General features: G+C 29.6%; 1 protein-coding gene across 1 annotated transcript in view; it reads left to right on the top strand.

The window, feature by feature from the left end:
- Positions 1-19,277, top strand: part of LOC111033179 (orexin receptor type 2-like) — a 150,243-nt gene that overhangs the window by 62,292 nt on the left and 68,674 nt on the right. The window lies entirely within an intron of this gene.

Below are 19,277 nucleotides of genomic sequence, written 5' to 3'. Positions count from 1 at the left end.
ACACAATATGGATGTTTTTCGTCTTGATAATATATACGGACGCGTTCAGTGTCATGTAAGCCACGAGCAAGGTAATTAAGCACTCCTGAATATTATACATCTTAATTTTAGTAATATTATTAATACATATTATATTATGCGCAGTATATAGGTATATTGTGTGTATATTATCAAATATCCGTCGGTGGATACATATTACAATATTATTGCGACGAAACAGCTGCTTTCGGTGTTGCTCGGAACCGCATAGAAGAACCGGAGATACCGAGTAACCAGCACACGGTACTGCGGTATAATTTTATTATTGTATATAGTGTGTCTGACTGCACAGCTAGTACACAGCCAGCACTCGTGGGGTCTTTACGATATTGTGAGCGAAAAAAAAGGCGGAGATTATGTTAAGTCCTCGTACGCAATTCCCGCAAAAATTGTTTCACTTGGGATTTTATGACCACGCATAGGTAAAGTTTTTTTGTGTTTTTAGACTCCCACTGATTCCTATTTTAAAATATTTTTATCATTGCTTCCTGCGAACTGTTTTGGCTATATATAATGTACCCGAAAAGTTCCGTGTACCATGACTTTGACGTCCCTATTATTAATATTATAAAGAAGCGGTGGTTGTTTTATATTGTATGAACTATTGTGCTCTCATATCTTGACCAATTAATGTCATTTTTAAGTGAAATGTTTTAAACAGATTAAAGTGCTTTTGATGTATTTTTATTTTTTTTAATAGCTTTCCGTTTAAAACTATTATAGCTGGACAATTGGTTATTGTATATGTGACAAAAGGAATTTCGATTTGTATAGCAAGATAACAAACGTGATAGAGTAATAATAATGATAATATAATGGATAGTTAAATAGACCATTATATTTAAACATTAATGATGATTAAAGGCATATAACCTTCGTTAAGGTTATAAATGTTAAACATTCCTTTTTTAAATTTTTTTATTACGGTGTTTTCTAAGGGGTTTTTTATGTTTCCTGTGACGATTTATTAATATTTTCATGAATTCTGCCAATTCTGCTACATAATTTATTATGACAACTTTGAGTATGATTTATCATTTTTATTTTTATTTTTATTGAAAATATAATATACAATATTAATGTAAATAAACCTATTTTGTACATACCTAGATTTACACTTATAAATATTTAAATTCGTAAATAGTTAAATAGTAATACAATAGGTACTCAAATTGGTTGGCATTGGTTTATAATGGACATACTGGACACAAAGAACAATGATAAGGGAGGTTATTAAGTGATATTACCCAAATTAGTGTTTATTATTTATTAAATTTTACTGCTATTTTGTTTTCGTGGTGAAGGATCAAGAAGATCATGACACCGACGTCTTTTGAGACGGTGCGGTGGGTTGTTAGGAATTGTAATAGAGACATAGAGTATTACTCTGATGTGAGATTGGTGGATTTGAGGGGTGCGATAATCTGGAATGGGTTTTTTTCGTTGTTGTGGGCACTTGCTAAATGATCGATAGTCTCAATATATAGGTCCTATATATTTATAACGTGGTCAAAGACAAACTGAGAAGTATAGTGATTTGACGTTGGTAGGTATCTATCTATCGATTGGGAAGTCTGTATTGTTTTTAATTGAGTTGGTTTGGCAAAATACCATAATATATATTATATAACATAGTTTAAAGTTTAGATGAATGTGGTGAAATGACAGATATATCTCTTTCTCTATTCACTACTTTTTATTTAAACTTTAAACTAATTAAATGCTTATAAATCAAAACATACTGCTTAAATATTTTGTATTCATATTATATACGACAAATTGTCATAAAATATTTGGCAATAATGAAACTAAAAAAAATGTAGTTATAAAAAAATTATTTACTTTAACAGTACGTGAAAACATTAGTTTGAAAAACACAACAAATATCTGAAATAAAGACTGTTCGCTTTTATACAGATCAAAAACAAATCTAGAATTTAAACGGTATGTATGCACTAAACAAATTTCGAAGAAATGTCAATTTTTACCACAGAACAATTCAACTCCGCTCAGAACCACTTTTGACCGCGATTTCATTATTTTAATATTGGAAATCATAGTATATATTGTGATCAACGGGTTTCAAAACCAACAATCCAGCCTCGGTAGTTTTCTGTCATATTTCTCTTGTTCGTATGTTGTTTGTTTAAAGCTCTCTCTCTCTCAAAAAAAATAAATTTTACGCTTTTATATTAATAAGCAATTAATTTCAAAGTAATTTGAATTATTGTAATAATAACATTGTGAAATATGGCTTATACTCACCGAGACCGGTGACACTATACGTCACTACCATCCATAATAATGATATACATTATACATGCACATGTATGAAATATTTCGATAATAATAATGTATTCAGCACGTGCACCTTCATCTATATTTTTGTCATCGTGAAATTATGTATTTATCTTAAACATATTATAACACTGTAATGATATGTATATTTATGCAAATATAACAATATACAATATTATACAGAGTGTCCCAAAAGTGCCATATTTAGTCTTCATTATCTCCGTGGCATATCAATATATTTAAATATGGTTTTTCAGCAGTAATAATAAAGTAAATGTACACAAGCCATTAAATTTATAGAATTCAAAACGGCCGACCGATAATTTAAAAGTTGAAGTTGAATTTGTCGGGTGAGCAGAGTTTTCCGCTCATTTTATTCGTGGAAAATATGATGTGTAACGGTATGCAGATTTGTATTGATCATTATACAATTTTCGATTACACTAAGTCAATTTTGTCAAAATGGCATTTTCCTCAAACTCGCTTTACACTTAGATAGAAACACTTGACATATTGTGGGCAGATTATATTAATATAAGGATGCCTTTTCAAATATTTTGGTGTAATATTAAGTGCGTAAGTTAGGGGAACAAAAGTACATCTTCGTAGTCAGACATTGACAAATTATTACACTATAGACTATATTAGAGTAATATAATATTTAATATTTCAATTATATAATTATCTTTTTGTACTTAATTAAAATATTAAAGAAAATCAATTCATTATTATGTAGATTGTAAGTTCATGACTACGTTACACTATAATTATTAAGTAACACACCAGCGTATTATTAATATGTAAATCTCTAAACTTGATACTTTTATTCAATGTAATAATAGCAATAACAATAATTTGTTTAACATACAAAAAAATACGTTTATGACTGTTGAATGTTGAGTTATAAATATATAAAAAAAAGCAAAATAACCATTACAGATTACAGTCGAGTGCCTGAAATCATAAAATAGTTATTATTATTACAGTTATGCAGCAGTTATGATTATTTTTATATAATGAATAAATAATATACATTATATAATATGGTACTATAATACACTTAGTACACAAACTAAAACTAAATTACTAATTACACATAAATAGCCAATGGGTTATTACAACAATAACTTTGCATATTGCTTTCACTAATCGCTAAATATTTAATCAAACTTCACTAGTTTCCCTAAAACATTGTTTACATTTCCATATTTATAAAATTAATGATTTTATTTTTCCATTTCAAGAATGCTATATTTAAAGGATTAATAATGATTTTTTTTTAATTTTCTATGGTTATATTTATGTTTTATTGTACGTCTATTATACCGTTTCAGTGGATTTGTAGTTTTTTCTTCCTCTAAGATTCGGATTGTGTTTAATTTTTATTCATATAAATAAACGAAACTTCAGCCACGTAATAATATATTAGTTAGGTATTATAATATAATGCAGTCTTTAGTAAAACAGACAGTTTACAATGTTGAAAAATAACAATTTACAATAAATTGCATTTTTTCGCAGTGGTATAATATGCTATGTTTTGTTTTTTAATTTTTAATTTTTCAGTTTTTGTTTAAAATATTGTGTTTTACTCAAATTATTTTCACAATACAAATCAAGCAGTGAGCTTTCGAATATTTCATGAACTCAGAAGTATTTATCCCGCGAGTGTAAACTTTGTTAAACAACTATATAGGACTATTATCGAGTATGTTATTATTATTATTATTATTATTATCCTTATTAGTTTACACATGTTAATAATATGGAAACTACATCATTCGATTTCAATTTAGTTACATACAAATGTTCAAAAAAATCATCTGATTTACTTTTAATTATAATTTATAAACGAAGTTTGTATCTTCACACGACACTCCTTCAATGTTATACAAATCTAAGTAATTCAGAATATTGCCTTTAAGTTGATATATTTTAAAATTCCAAAAATCAGAAATTGAGTTAATTGGCTACTAAAAGGAAAAATAGAGGTGATCATTATGCTTGGTGAATCAACCTACAGAGTATAATATACTATAATATACTGTAAATCAGTGCTCGAATTGGAACAAAAATCGAGAACGGACGTTAATTTTAGTTCGAAAAACACCGTCCCATAGCGGATACATTTTACAGTAACTTAGGGAGAGGGATTTCCCGCACACACTACAAGTATAGTAAATTCAATAATTAACACAACAATGTTATAATATTTACACGTCTCATTATATTGTTTATTGTTTAGTGCTTCATAGTTTGTGATATTGTGACGTGTTTCCCGCGAATCTACGTAAAATTGGTTCCGTGATTATGTTGAATAATACAATTATGAAAATATGAACAAAATAATATCATTGTACTGTGTTATAGGTATATTTCGTACCATCATTGATCGTCATCGACTATAACCTAGTTTACAAGTAATACTATAATATTAATTAATTGTTCCGGTGATAAAATTATGGAAATAAAATAGACGGTATGTTTGACAAGTCAATAACTATGTGTGTAGCCATATTATATTATTTATATTAGTGGTACCGTATCGACTGTAGTTGACAATAATCGTTTTCTGGGAAAAAATAACTATTAGGTACTTAACTAAAAATAAATGAAAACAAAATCCAAATACACCATTCAAAATTATACATCCCCTGCAGGGAGGACGCGTCTATAGAGTTCATCGTTTAACTATGTGAAGGTGAAAGCTGAAATCTATGAAAAAATGTAAGCGGACACCCCCAATGCGAGAGCCGTACTTTATATAGCATAAAAGGTAAAATATAAAAGCAAGTCCAGATTAAAATGTCATTGAACCACTGACTACCAGACACTTAGTGGACCTTTTTTTAACCAGGTACCATATTATGTTGGGTTTTATTAATTTTTAATTACCTATATAACTTTTTTGCGCTCTATATAATTGCATAATATCGTACCATTAAAAGAAACCTGTCAACTTCGTAACCACTCGGCTGTATTTTATTACATATTTTGATCATAATGTACAATAATTGAATAACTTTTGTTCAACTTACGATAATTTAAGAATTAATTAAGGTACTGTAAAGGTTCTATAATTTAACATATCTAAGTAGATGTTGAGTATACATATAGTATACCTCTTCATTTAGAATAATATTATATTATGTATTAAATTTGAATACAATGAAAAATCATTGTATACGCGAGGTGAAAATGATATTGAGCTAAGATGGTCTATTTTTAGAGATATTAATGACTCACCAAACAATTATTTTATAATAATAATATTAAAACCGTAATAATCGTTTACTTTTTGTTTCGTAATCTCCAATTATTATGAAAAGTAATACTTACTTAGATTTTTTTAATTTTCCGGAATATTCATTCCTAAGCTCAGTTCTTAAGACCACACACAACCTTGTATCAATGTAGAATATTGTTGTTGTCGATGTATGTACGTATCTGATCTATTATCGGTGATTTATTCCTCAATGTTTTGTTTAACGTTGTGCAGTTTCCAATGTGTTTTCATTTGCATTGCATTTTACTTTATTCAGCGGTTTTGCCATTTTATCTAGGAAGTGGATTTAATTGAAACTCATTTGTGTCTAAAAACGTTCTTATACCTATAGTTTAGTAAGCCGTTACTATTATCTAAATGCCAAATGTTAAATGACTTTAAACGGGATCGGTTTTGTATTCTATACACATTATAGATTAGGTACAAAAAATAATTGGATATACGTAAATGGTCCATCAATTTTCTTTAAATACTTACCAACTATAGAAAAGGAAAATAAAAATTACAAATGAATAATATAGATTATATTAATACAATCTACTAAATAAATATAGTAATAATACCTAATGATAACAACGATATTATTAAAAATTAATAATATTAACTTATTGTATAATTACATGTTTTTATCCAACTCAATACTCATCTATAAAAAAATAATTTAGATTTTAAATTCATGGTAAAAAAAATTCATATGAAGGTTAAGTACACCCCGATAGTAAATTACCACCAGTAATCTCACTAAAAACAGTACGGTCGCACAGCTTTTAAACTGAAAATACCCACTTTGTCCCCCCCCCTTTAAAAGAAAAATGACACCATTGTTTAGATTTAGAGCCAAACGAACGTACACTCTTGCAGTCTATCCTTATACAGCATGTATTTATTATGTCGTATTATATGTGGTCCGCATTTTCGGGTAAAACAATGTAGAAATATGTTCCAGAGGTATGCATAATATTATATTATATACAGTAGAAACCGTTTATAATGGCATTCAAGGGACCAGTAAAAATTGGCCATAATAAACGATAATGTACAATTTTGAAGTCTCTGAACTGATTTTTCGTTTTAAAACAACTATTCTATTTTTTCCCGAGCTTCCCATTATGTGGACATATTATATGTTGGAAATTGTAGAGTGACCTACGTCTTATTCATTAGCTACCTATGTCATAATTATTGTTTCAACTTTTTTTAAACAAAAAATTACATTTGATTTTCCTTCAATTGTGAATTGCTTTAGTTTTCTCGATTTGCTTCAATTCAACACGGTATTTATACAAAACCATAACTTAATCGAAGTTGACTAAGATCGACTACGTCTTAAACTTATAATTGACGGTAAAACTATGAAAAACCGATTAACTGTACTGTCTTTTGTTATATTTTCGAGATCTTTGTCAGTATAACACGTGTCATTAAAAATGGTTTCTACTATATTCTAGATTTTATACACCTATATTAGGTTTATAAATAAACTCAAAAACGTCAAAATATGTCAACAAATATAGATAGGTATTTACTATTTACTAAGCAATTTTTTAGTTTTTATTCTTATTTTTATTCCGACAATGTTGTGAAAATTGTTGTTATGTACTTAAAAACCACAAGCGTAGCCGCTGTGGTATGTTTAATACATTGCACATTATAATATCGTATAAGATGAACTGAAAAGTAAATATGAATATTCATATTAAATTCGAGCATTATTCGATAAAATATACAGCTGGAGTGTGTAGAAAAATAAAATTGAACTAAAAGTTGATATTTTACTTATTTATCAACTACAGACTATAGTAAGTTGTAGTACTACGAAGTATTTGGTGGTACTTATACTGTAATTTTGAAACCTGGTTATTCATTAAACACATTTCTCACTAAACTGTTTCATTAATCCTGACGCCTACGATGATGAAAATCGATTCAAATGTCTAAAGCAAATAGCAATGATAATTTCCCAAAATATATTTTTCACGTATGTAAACAATCATAATAACATCATCTTCACAAATGCGCATACGTATGTTTATTAATATTGAATGATATTTGATTTTAAAAAGTGACAGTTGGTGCTATCTGTTCAATATTTTATGTACGAATGTAAATAAAAAAACATTTCTTTTGATGTTTAAAGTAACGCAGTGAATTTTAAATTTTTCGGTTCCATGGTCGAAATAATATGTCAAACATTTCGGACCGGCGAACACCACTTTATGCATGCTCGTTCTACCGTTGTACGTGCTTGAAGAAAACAAGGTAAGGTTTATCATTGAATAGTGATCATCTTGAATTTTTAAAAGCGAGACTGTTTAAATGTTGATAAATGCAATTATACGGTCGGCGCATGCAGATCACGCGATATATTTAGATAAAAAACGACCCAAACAACAATTTAAAAAGTAAAAAAAAATAACCTTTCAGGAATATTTTAGAAAATGATATGGAATGCTCGCACTATATATACCTATATTATTCCGCCGAAAACAATAATACTATTAGAAATTTAATTTGTACAATAAAATAAGTGTTGTGAAACGTTATGTATTAGTATTAGGTACGTTTAATTTGTGTAGGGTATATGTATCGCGAGTAATGTTAACTTTTTATTTTGGTCATCGGGTCCATAAAAACGCTGGTACACAATTATAATTTCTAGTTAAAATGTTTGTTTTAATAACGCTTTGCAGACTTGCCTTACAGACTTTACTTCACTGTAACTTTAATTGTGTTATCGGTGAACAATTCTCAAAAGTTCATGGCAACTACATACACAATACGGATCGTTCACCATTCGTCCATTGTAGTATACATATTTTATTTTTATTTAAATGTGATTCTCGCACCGCAACAATAACAATTTGCCAAACATTATTCTCATCTATTGAAATGCATTTTTAGATTCTAAAAGGAGCGGATAAGCTATATTGACTTTATTTCGACGTCTTTTTTCTTCTACAGAAATAACTTTTCACAACTAATATACAGTGCTCAAAAGGTTTTTAATATTCTATTGTGGTCTCTCTGTATAATATATTAAAAATTAAAGAAGCATATGGTTCCTATTTTCAAGTTGTTCTTTTTACGTTTCCCATTACTTTCCGAATAAATGTGCAGAATTTTAATAAACGATTTCAATGAATTTTTTTTAACATTTTTACTTTTAGTCGGTGGAATAGCTAATTATTGTTTTTAAAATTAACATAGTCATAATAATTGGTATTCTATAGAAATTGGATGAAAACAATAACTGTTATAAATCATTTATAATTTTGTGTAGGTAGAAAAAAAACGTTCATTGAATGGATGAAATTTGATTCGATGTTTTTGTACTAGATAATATTTACCTACGTAAAACTGTTAAAGCTACTTTCTTTTCATACTTTAAATTAGGTGCTGCTTTATATATTTTATACAATATCAAAAGCGGGAACTATAATCATATTATATAAACATTATCTTTTACTGGAAGATAAAAAAAATTAGGTATTCATAAAATATAATTTATTATATGGGTAAATACTATGTACACGTTGACAACGTTATTTAAGAAAAAAAATATAAATTTTCTTAATCTCATTTTTCACTTCTAAACTGCACAATATTTTATTACAAACAGAAAAAAGCGACTGACAAAGTAGTTGTCACTACTTTTAAATAGTGGTGGAGGACTTGAAATTGGATTATCTGGCTTTCAGTCTGGATGGTTGGTATCTGCATAGTAGAAGGAATAAGGTATAAGAAATAAGACTTATGCTTAATGATAAGAACTAGGACGTAAAAACGATTCGTGTTGAGCTCATGAGCATACATCTCGTTTCTTATACTATATGATCGGTATTATGTACATTTATACCTCCAAGAAAAAACAAAATATTTACCTAATAGATATGTCAAGCAAGTAAACAAAAAAAAATTGATACTATCGGAATAAAAAATATTTTGCAGCCTGTAACTGAATAATGTGTAATTAAGCATAAGTACGGTGGTTATTTTAACTGTGAAAACTTATCATTATTCATTACAGAACATTTTTAATCACGGTGATTTTTTAGATTTTTAAAAACTATTAAATAACAGCTTTTAAAAATTGATTTCATAATCTAAAGCAGAATATCTTTCTATGAATATATCAAATGCTGATCAACTTTTAGTTACAATAGTTATTTATCAATGTATATGCATTTGAAATTTGGATATGAAAAGTCGAAAACCAAACTTTTTTATGTACCACAAATATTAAGTTACTATTCTTAAAATGTGTAAGCTAATATTGTTAACCACTCAACATTCATGTATAGGTAGGTACATTAAAAGGTTAATATGAATAAACGGTTCTGAAACTCAGTGTCACAAAAAATTGTAAATTATTAAAGGTCAGATTACTCATTGAAATGATATGACATATTATGTATTATATATCAAAATATTATTTATTTATTTAATCATATAATCTTTATCTTTCAAAAACACAAAAGTCTTACACGGTATTGAGTTGTTAAACTGTTAAACTTATCACTCTGTATATATGTACAACATATAGCCTAGCTAGTACCGTATATATGACAGAGTGATAATAATAGTAATGATATAGTTCGTGACTAATAACGTTCAACCACGCCGGATAAATAACCAAAAGCTTAGTTCAAACTTCGGGTTGATGGATGTTCATATATTTTTGTTTTTATTTTTTGGATCACTTCCGTGTAAGTCCATCCACAACTGTCAGCAGCGACGATGACGACGATACGACACGCCATCGCCACGGATCTTATCTTTCACGCCACACGTATAGAGTTTCGGCGTTTGACAAAAATAAACACATTTTTCGTATTTCATTATATTCGAGGTTGTTTTGTTTACGTGTGATTGTGTACAACTGTCACCACTAAATTATCGGCCAATATTTTTGTTCAATTTTATGCTATGGCGAGTTATTTAGTTGCACCTATCACAACCGCCTATCCCGGCATACTCTTTTTTTCAAGTTTTTTTTCAATCGGCATCCAATATTTTTTATTTCAATTGTTTCCAAGATACTTTACCGAATACGTGGGTGGTACAAATATTACAAGTAACAGCTCATCACACTTTGCTAAGCATTTAGTGTGAAGTTAGATGTTTTAATACTGCAGCACTACTTTTATCCAAAGTTTAAAAGTCGTAAATTGTAACTGATAACAAATTATCGGGAATAATTATTCAACGTTTTTAGAAAAAAGGTCAAACGCATAAAATAAAATATATATTGCTATTGCTATATTTTGTTAAAAATATTAAAAGGTAAAAAATACTTAAATTATTAAAAATTTAATTTTCCAATGTTTGCACCTTTGATGTTATCTCTATGATATTTTAATTTGTAATTATTTCAGATTTGATTAAAAATGTCTTATACAAACTCCAAAAAACTCAGCTTAAAGCGACACAAGTATCCCGAGGTTGAGAAAAAAATCACCTTACAGTAATATATGCAGAATTGCAACTCCTTCGTGTTTTAATAAAATTCAACATTCTTGTATAACAAATGCGGCGCCTCCAAATTTATTTTACGATTTTACTTTACTACGTCTGTATTAATGAAAATACGGTTTTGTGAAGAGTTTCTTTCGTTGGCAGAGAGCAGTCTCTGCACTGTATGATTTCCCGATTAAAACGCTCTAGGTTACGTTGCGGATAATAATTCATCGTCACGAGCTCGTCTCCTATGCCTCGGGGGCGCTCGAGTACACTGTTATATATATATATATATTATATTATACGAATTTGACGCGAATGGTCCGTCACGAAGGGAATTTTATTTTTATTTTTCCTGGCGTTGCCGGTGCCACGTACAATTGTATTTTTCATTGTGTATGCTTACAAAGTAGGTATATTATTTATGGAGGGGTTGACATTTTTACACTGAAATTAAAATAAAATATTATCTCCCAGACAACTCAAATTGGAATGCAGAAATTGCAAATTTTATCTCTGGTGCGAAAATCGGTATAATATTGTTTTAGGCGTTAGGTATTTTACATACCAAATGTTTTTCGGACGGAGCTGGAAGAAGATATAATATTTTTTGATGCGGTATCGCTCGTGTAAGTATTTATACTTTATTGTTACGACAATAGCCAACGGTCAACACCTCGGTGGTCGGGTTTCAGTATACATCGAGTTCCGGTGTAGGTATTGTGCACACCATGTTCGTGATAATACTATATTAATATTATTCATTCGTCATTCCATGGATAATTTATACGATGTACCAGTGGGCGTAGCTATCCTCCCGAATTCATACAAATTTAAAAATCCAGAACCGAAATCTAAAATAAAACTTTACATTTTACGTAATACGTCATTATGCACAGATAAATCATATTGTCGACGAATATTGATGTGCCTAAGGGCATATTATGAGCATATTTATTTGACTACCAACCCGACGTGTTCTCATAATCATTTCTGTGAAATCAGTACCCAATAAATCCGTGGAGCTTATTATAATATAATTAGCTTATAGTGTACTAAATATCAAGCTATTGTGGTCTGCCCTAAACTCAAAATTCAAAAGTAGCGTATTGGCGTTTCTTGATATCTCGTGAGAAAAAAAGCCGCTTAAACCCTGAAACTTTAAAGTTAAAAGACACGAACTAGCTATTTCTTTAAGAAATATGCAAAAGTGTTGTAGGTTCCATGAAAACGGATGAAAATGAATATGAAGCCAAGATTACTGCAAATTAAGCTTATTTCAAAATGTATTATGGGCTATGGAAATTCATGTATATAATAAGATTAGTTACACACGGTTATCGCATATAATATAATGTACACATGTGATTAGATTTTATATTACATTTTCTTATAGCCGATGACATTTTTTCTCACGTTTGTTTCCTTTTTTTAGTTTTCTTAAAATGATCAGCTATATTTATACTATAAAATATTATATTAAATACCTATGTAATGTGAATGATGTATTGATTTATCTTCAGCTTAATAATATCATATCGATATAACAATACATTTTCGTGTGTACAACTGTCAACTACTATGCAGTGCTGCATTTCGAAAACTCATTTTTATATTATACTATCTACTGGGACTTCGCCCCGGAGAGAAAAAAATGAACAAACATAAAATACGGTGCTATACCTATTGGTCACCTTGGTGTATCTCGGTTTTAGTGTACTTAAGTTCACCGGTAAATCAGTATTGGTGTACTTCGGTTTGTGAACTCATTCGACCTAGATTGTATACAACGCCTTGTATATTTTTAAACGTACTAGTTCAAGCTACTCTCTCAACTTTTTTGATGTATCTAAGAACAATTTCTGAAATGTTCGTAAAAACTACCTAGTCAAATAGTTTTTGAGTCTACATAATAACTACGCACCTAAGGATTATTGCTTTTTATTGTACACTCGACTAACAAATAAACAATAACAACAATTATTTTATTTAAAAAAAAATATTCGTTTTTCATTAGCAAAACGAAATCCATGCGCAAGCCACTCGAATACCCATACCGACCAAGTAGGTCGTCTAGAATTTTGTTATATCTGTGGACCGATAGCTCGTATAGGCAGACAGAGATTACCTAACTTTACTATATTATATACTTCGGCGATAAGCCTTGTCAAAATACTTACACATCGTACACCGCGTATAGTTGCAGTATAATACATAATGTACCTGTGTGTATGCAGTATGTACCTATATACTGGTTATACACTGCTATTGAGATCGTTATCGAGCATGGCCAATTGCTTGTGAGTTGTGACACAGAGGTAGATATGTATACATACATATATACCTATATTATCTGTTGGTATTTTATAGCGTTATGTATAGCGTTTTACGCGTGTTTAAGTGTGAGCTAGCTCTTAGGACGTTTGGTACGACCGCGTGACAAAATGAAAGTAATTCGTTGGGGAACGCCGTTTGAAAAAGGGTCTAACTACTTATATACACACATATATATATATACGGGCCGTAGAATGCAATATATTTTACGACTGTTGTACATAATATACTATATACCTATATGAATGCCGTGTGTTTACTCGGATATTCTGGAGATCGGTTTAAATGTGTCAAATGTTTCGTCGCCGCTTTGAACGACTAAAAAAATGTCTCACGCCGCTTGAAAATGTGAAAAACAGCTCACGTAACCTGTATATTATTATAAACAAATGAACTCGCGTGGACGAGGAAAAAATATCGAGTTTTTAAAGTGTGGGTGACTAGAACTGCACTCGTCGAAGTTGAGAGAACGCTACATGCCAACAGTTGACAACTTACTGTTTTTGCGGTCTCTCCGACGTTCGTATTAAGTCACAGTGGACACAGACATCTCAACTCTTATATTGCAACAATAGTCAAATCAAAAAACGAGAACCAGCTAAACAATTTTTTTTAATCTATATTATAATAATTTTAAAGCAGGGCAATCTAGCTGTACGATGATAATCGTCTTCGTTAATATATTGTGAATTGTATCACAGCATTAAGATCATGTATAAAAAGGTCCATCGTCCAGGCACCCACAAATCATATACGTAATGTAATTGCAATCGTTTAATAATAACTTGTAATCGTTAGTTAAACCCTGTATTTACACAGTTTTATATTTACGATTTTATTATGATACAGTAATATTGTGTGTGTGTGTTTTTTTTTCTATTTCTTGGATGGTTATGAATTGCCACCGTTTTTTACAGAATCCAATCTGCAGTCGTATCCTTTTTTACAATGTCAATCACGTCAGTACTTCAATATTATATGACCTTGCGATTGTATTGTTTTTCTATACTATTCGATACTAGAACCTAATTGAACATTTTATAATGTTGTTACGTTATACGTATAATAACTATTTTACTTTTATTCTATTAGCATATTTCTACTAAAAATATAATTTAATTAGTGGCTATACCGGTGAAACTGTATTATATAATAGTCCATAATATTATATACTTTGAATAATTATAATTCATAAAACTGATATGACGCTATTTCTGGCTAATATATTATACTCTACCTATATATTATAGTGCCGAATGTAATATTATAATATGGGTATGGGTAGTTTGTACAGTGTATTATACGGTGCATTCTTATGCAGCTGGTGGACGTGTGGCCACTATTACATTTATATTTACAGGACGCATTCGGGCTGTGAGGGAAACGTGCAATTTCAATAATTATCAGACTCATACAATCGATCAATCGGGCTATATGCCCTGCAGGTACTACGAAACTATATACATTTCATTTAAATATTACGTACGATTTTTTTTCATTATTTTATTTTGATTGCCACGGACGTTTGAATGGTTCGAGATGAAATAAAATTTAATTACGACGAGACAACAGTGAGTCGACTTGGACGTATACGACGTTACTTACGTAGGTACCCGATACCCACATAATAATAAAATATAATTCAGGTACCTCTTATGCAATGGAAACATTTTCATTGTGTGTATAATTATACAGCTCTATCATACCTCTTTCGACACTGCAAAACTAAATAAACAATATTTTAACTTAACTATAAAACCTTTCATATGACTAACAATATTAATGTATCAGAGAGTAGAGGCATACCATAACGCACAGTATAATGTGTATTATCGTTTGATTTCAGTTAAATAATAATATATAACATCACATTGCTGAATGTTCAGTGATTCTAAATGTATGTACCAAAATTCAACTGGAATGTTGGTTGGTTTTTTGTTGTTGTAGTTACAAATGCAGTATGCAGAAATGTACAACACAATACATGTCAATCATAATACGTAAATTGTAATATTTCAGAAAAATGTCATGTTTCAGTTTCAATACGGGTAGGTATTATTCCCACTACAAATCTATATAAGCCCAATACTATCCACGCTCGTTAAGACTACACTTTTTAAATTTATTTCAAATAGGAATTTCATTGACTGAATGAAAAAGTATTTAAATGTGTAGCTATTTAAATGTGTTTTATAATGATTAATGAATGTTTAAATATAAATAAAAGTACTCACACATAAAAATATTTTTAAATACTTTTTACGAGAGAATATTCTTGAGTATAGTTCTTTTTTTTGGTTTATAATTTTTTTTATATGAAGATAAAATATATTTTTTTCTTTTCAAACAAAGACAACAGACAAATCATTATAGAATTTAACATGCAACTATACAAGTGTACTTGAGTTTTTCAAATATTTCTGTTTGAAATATGAAAAGAGTAGGTATTTAAATACTTGACTAATACGAATGTATCCGAAACATAATGCAATATTTTATATTTATGTTATTCAATGTTAAGGCTAGGTGTACGTTTCAATACTATTTTAGGTCACAATAGTTTACAGCGATCCAAACGAAACTTTGAGTTTTGTTATAAGTCTATAGACGTTCTTACAATAATGATGTATATGTATAATATATACAATATGATGTGAATAGATTACGCGCGGTCGGGTGGTTAAGAGACTCGTCGAACGATTTATCGCTTGCCCACCGTGGTCGTATTATTGCACGTACGAGATATAAAATGTACTTATACACGCGGCCAATATACTGTGTACAGAGTATATAGAATTTTTATTTTTTATACTTTTAAATTTAGTGATATTCCACCAAATCGGTCGTGTCGTAAAGATACCGACATACCGTATAAAATGCATTGTTGTAAGTATGTTATATTATTTTTCGACCTACCATGGCTTTTGTACAATATACATATCACATAATATTATACTAAACGTTATAGTGCAGCGAATATCGCAATAATATTTTTTGAGTTGTCACCCATTACCTAAAAGTAAAGGGAAAAAAGTCAAAATAAAAAACAAACTTAAATACACTCTGCGGCAAAGAAATTATACGTCTACTACTTTTCTCGACACGAAAAATATATTATCGCCATGCTCACTTTAATCTAAACGGTCGTTAATTATCGGATAACGTGAAACAAGAGACAGTGTATCATTATTATAACGAATATTTTATATTGTATAAATTAATGAGAGGGTAGACGAATATTTTTTAAAGCACGTCGTGCCTTAACTTAATGCAAACCACGTTCATTGTGTGTTTGGGTTTTTTACGATTTAATACTATAATTACTTTTATACTATATAGGCACACGCGTTCATTATATGATATGATAACCGATTTTAATCCAATATTATAATATTAGCTCAGGTTTGTAATTTTCAGTTTTCTTGGTATTCAGGCATTCGTTTTATTGAAAACAATTAAATACTCACCCTGTAGCAGTGCAGCGCACGGCTAACATATTAGCCATGCGAGCCCGGGCAAAGTGACTGATGATGGACTAACAGTGATAACTAATAATTAATAAATATCTGAAAAAATCATTAATCGATACTTGAACATGTACATTGTGCACTGTAATATTATATACACGACCTATAGGAATTATTTCTGTTTTCGGAATAATCGTATAAATATACTATAACATAATTCAATTTTTTACATATTCCGGATGTCTGTATAGGTATGCCACCGATACGTGTTATATACTATATAGGCTTTCCGAAAGGATAAAATTTATAGATTCAAATGTATAGATTCGTGGTTGTAAATATTTTAAAATATTACGATTTTTTGTACTCTCACAATCTGTGTGTTTCGTGTTTATTAGAACAGGCAGAGCTAAAAAAAAACTATTTACAGCCAACTGTACGGTAGGTATGCTAACAAAATTGCAATTGGATAATATAGGTAAATGTACAACAATTTTCATCAGTAATAATGTTTTTAAATAACGTTGTTTGTAATGTTAATGTATTTAACAATTTTAGGGATTATTGGAATAATAGATACCGGGATAGTAATTACTAATATTAAACTTTATACTTAAAAAATGAAGATGGGTGCCGAGCTAAATTTACATAGGCCAAAAAAAGTACCTGCCGTATCTAACTACAAAGGTAACAAATTAAATAAATATAAATTTACATTCTGAATCTGGAACGAGACTCGACGTTTTATTATAAATTTGGTAAAATTGGAGTTCATAATCTACGTCTTTCAAAGACAACGTTATACATCAATTTATGACGATGAGGTGATATACTATTAAAATAATATGTGTGTGTGTGGCGAGAGAGCTAATATACCTATTAATCATGACAGTGGAAAAATAATATTAAGAAAAATAACAAATTATTCAGTTACCTCCTCGAACGTTTTAAGTTTCTATTATTTTGTAACATACCGTAGGGAGAGATAAATTGCATCGCCAAGGGTAAAAATACTTCCAAAACATTTTTGATTTTGATATGAAATGTTGAACTCTTTGAATATAATTTGTATGTATAAGACATTTTATTTTTAACCAAACACCAACACCGTTTGAAAATTCAAAATTGATAACATAATTATATCAGTTATATGGAACTGAATGTTTATAAAATGTATCAGCTATATTTGTTTTTCTGTTCAAACGAAGTTTTAAACGACAGATATACGATGCTTGGGATGAAAAATGTACTATAATAATTAATATTTAGGCGTAAGTCAAGTGTCATTGAAAAAATACGTAGTACGTATACTATATAGTTTGAACTATGGAAGTAATCATACCAACAAACAAAATTATCCCAAAAATATTAAACATTATATTATAAAAATGATCGGTAGAATCACATACTATTATCATTGACCTTGTATGTAACAAATATTTAAGTGTTCAATATTAAGACGTTAAAAATCCTAAATAGAGCCGAAAAAAATGATTACCCATACGGCTATGCTATCTATTTGAAAATAATATTCTATCAGCTATTAAATATTTAAAAAAAATAAATGACGGTGAAAATTTAAAAATCTCAAGGTTCATCAGCTATAGTTTACTAGGTAACTAGTTGCAATAGCTAAAATAAAATTAGATTTTCTGTTATATCATGTAAACGTTTTTTACAGTTTTTTGAAATTTTGTTTTTAACTATTTATCGTCGCCAAACCCTTATAAACTTAATTTGAACCACATTCAAGCTGCCAAATATCTGTGTTAATAATTAGTTGATATACCATGAATGGTATGTCATAAAAACATATGAAAAGTTTAATAATGTATAAGACATCCAGTTGGTATATAAATCTGATAGGTTCGATCTGTTCGTGGTGGCTATTTAGTATTTACTACGTACCTGTATAATTATGTTATACCTTTTTTATTGTATTTACAACAGCCGCGTATTTTCGACTGTTTTAAATTGCACATCTCCAACAACACGAGAACCTAACAAAGATAATAATATGATGGTTTTAAAGGTATCTGTTTCTCGATTCCGTTGGCATTGGTATGTTCGAATACGTATTTTGTAATTCATCGTCAAGGTAGAACCACTAATTGATGGGTTGCGCAATTAGTAGTTCTCGCAATGCGTATAAATTATCGGCTGGATGATATGATATTATTATTATTATTATTGTTATTATTGTGCGACGAGGAAGAAGCTGCCATTAATTTTGTGCTGCAAGTCGGAAATACACACGTCAGTGTGTTCTTGACAAGGAGCATACAGGGGAAAAAAACGAAAACTTTGTCGCAATTTACGGATATTAAACATTTGGGCTAAGCGTGACGTGTATAATGAGCGCTTTGTAGGAAGATATTGTAAATCCAATTAATATA

This window comes from Myzus persicae, unplaced genomic scaffold (genome assembly GCF_001856785.1).
Source record: "Myzus persicae strain clone G006 unplaced genomic scaffold, MPER_G0061.0, whole genome shotgun sequence".
NCBI lineage: Eukaryota > Metazoa > Arthropoda > Insecta > Hemiptera > Aphididae > Myzus > Myzus persicae.
The sequence above is the reverse complement of the archived record's forward strand: the minus strand, read 5'-3'. Positions and strand labels throughout refer to the sequence as shown.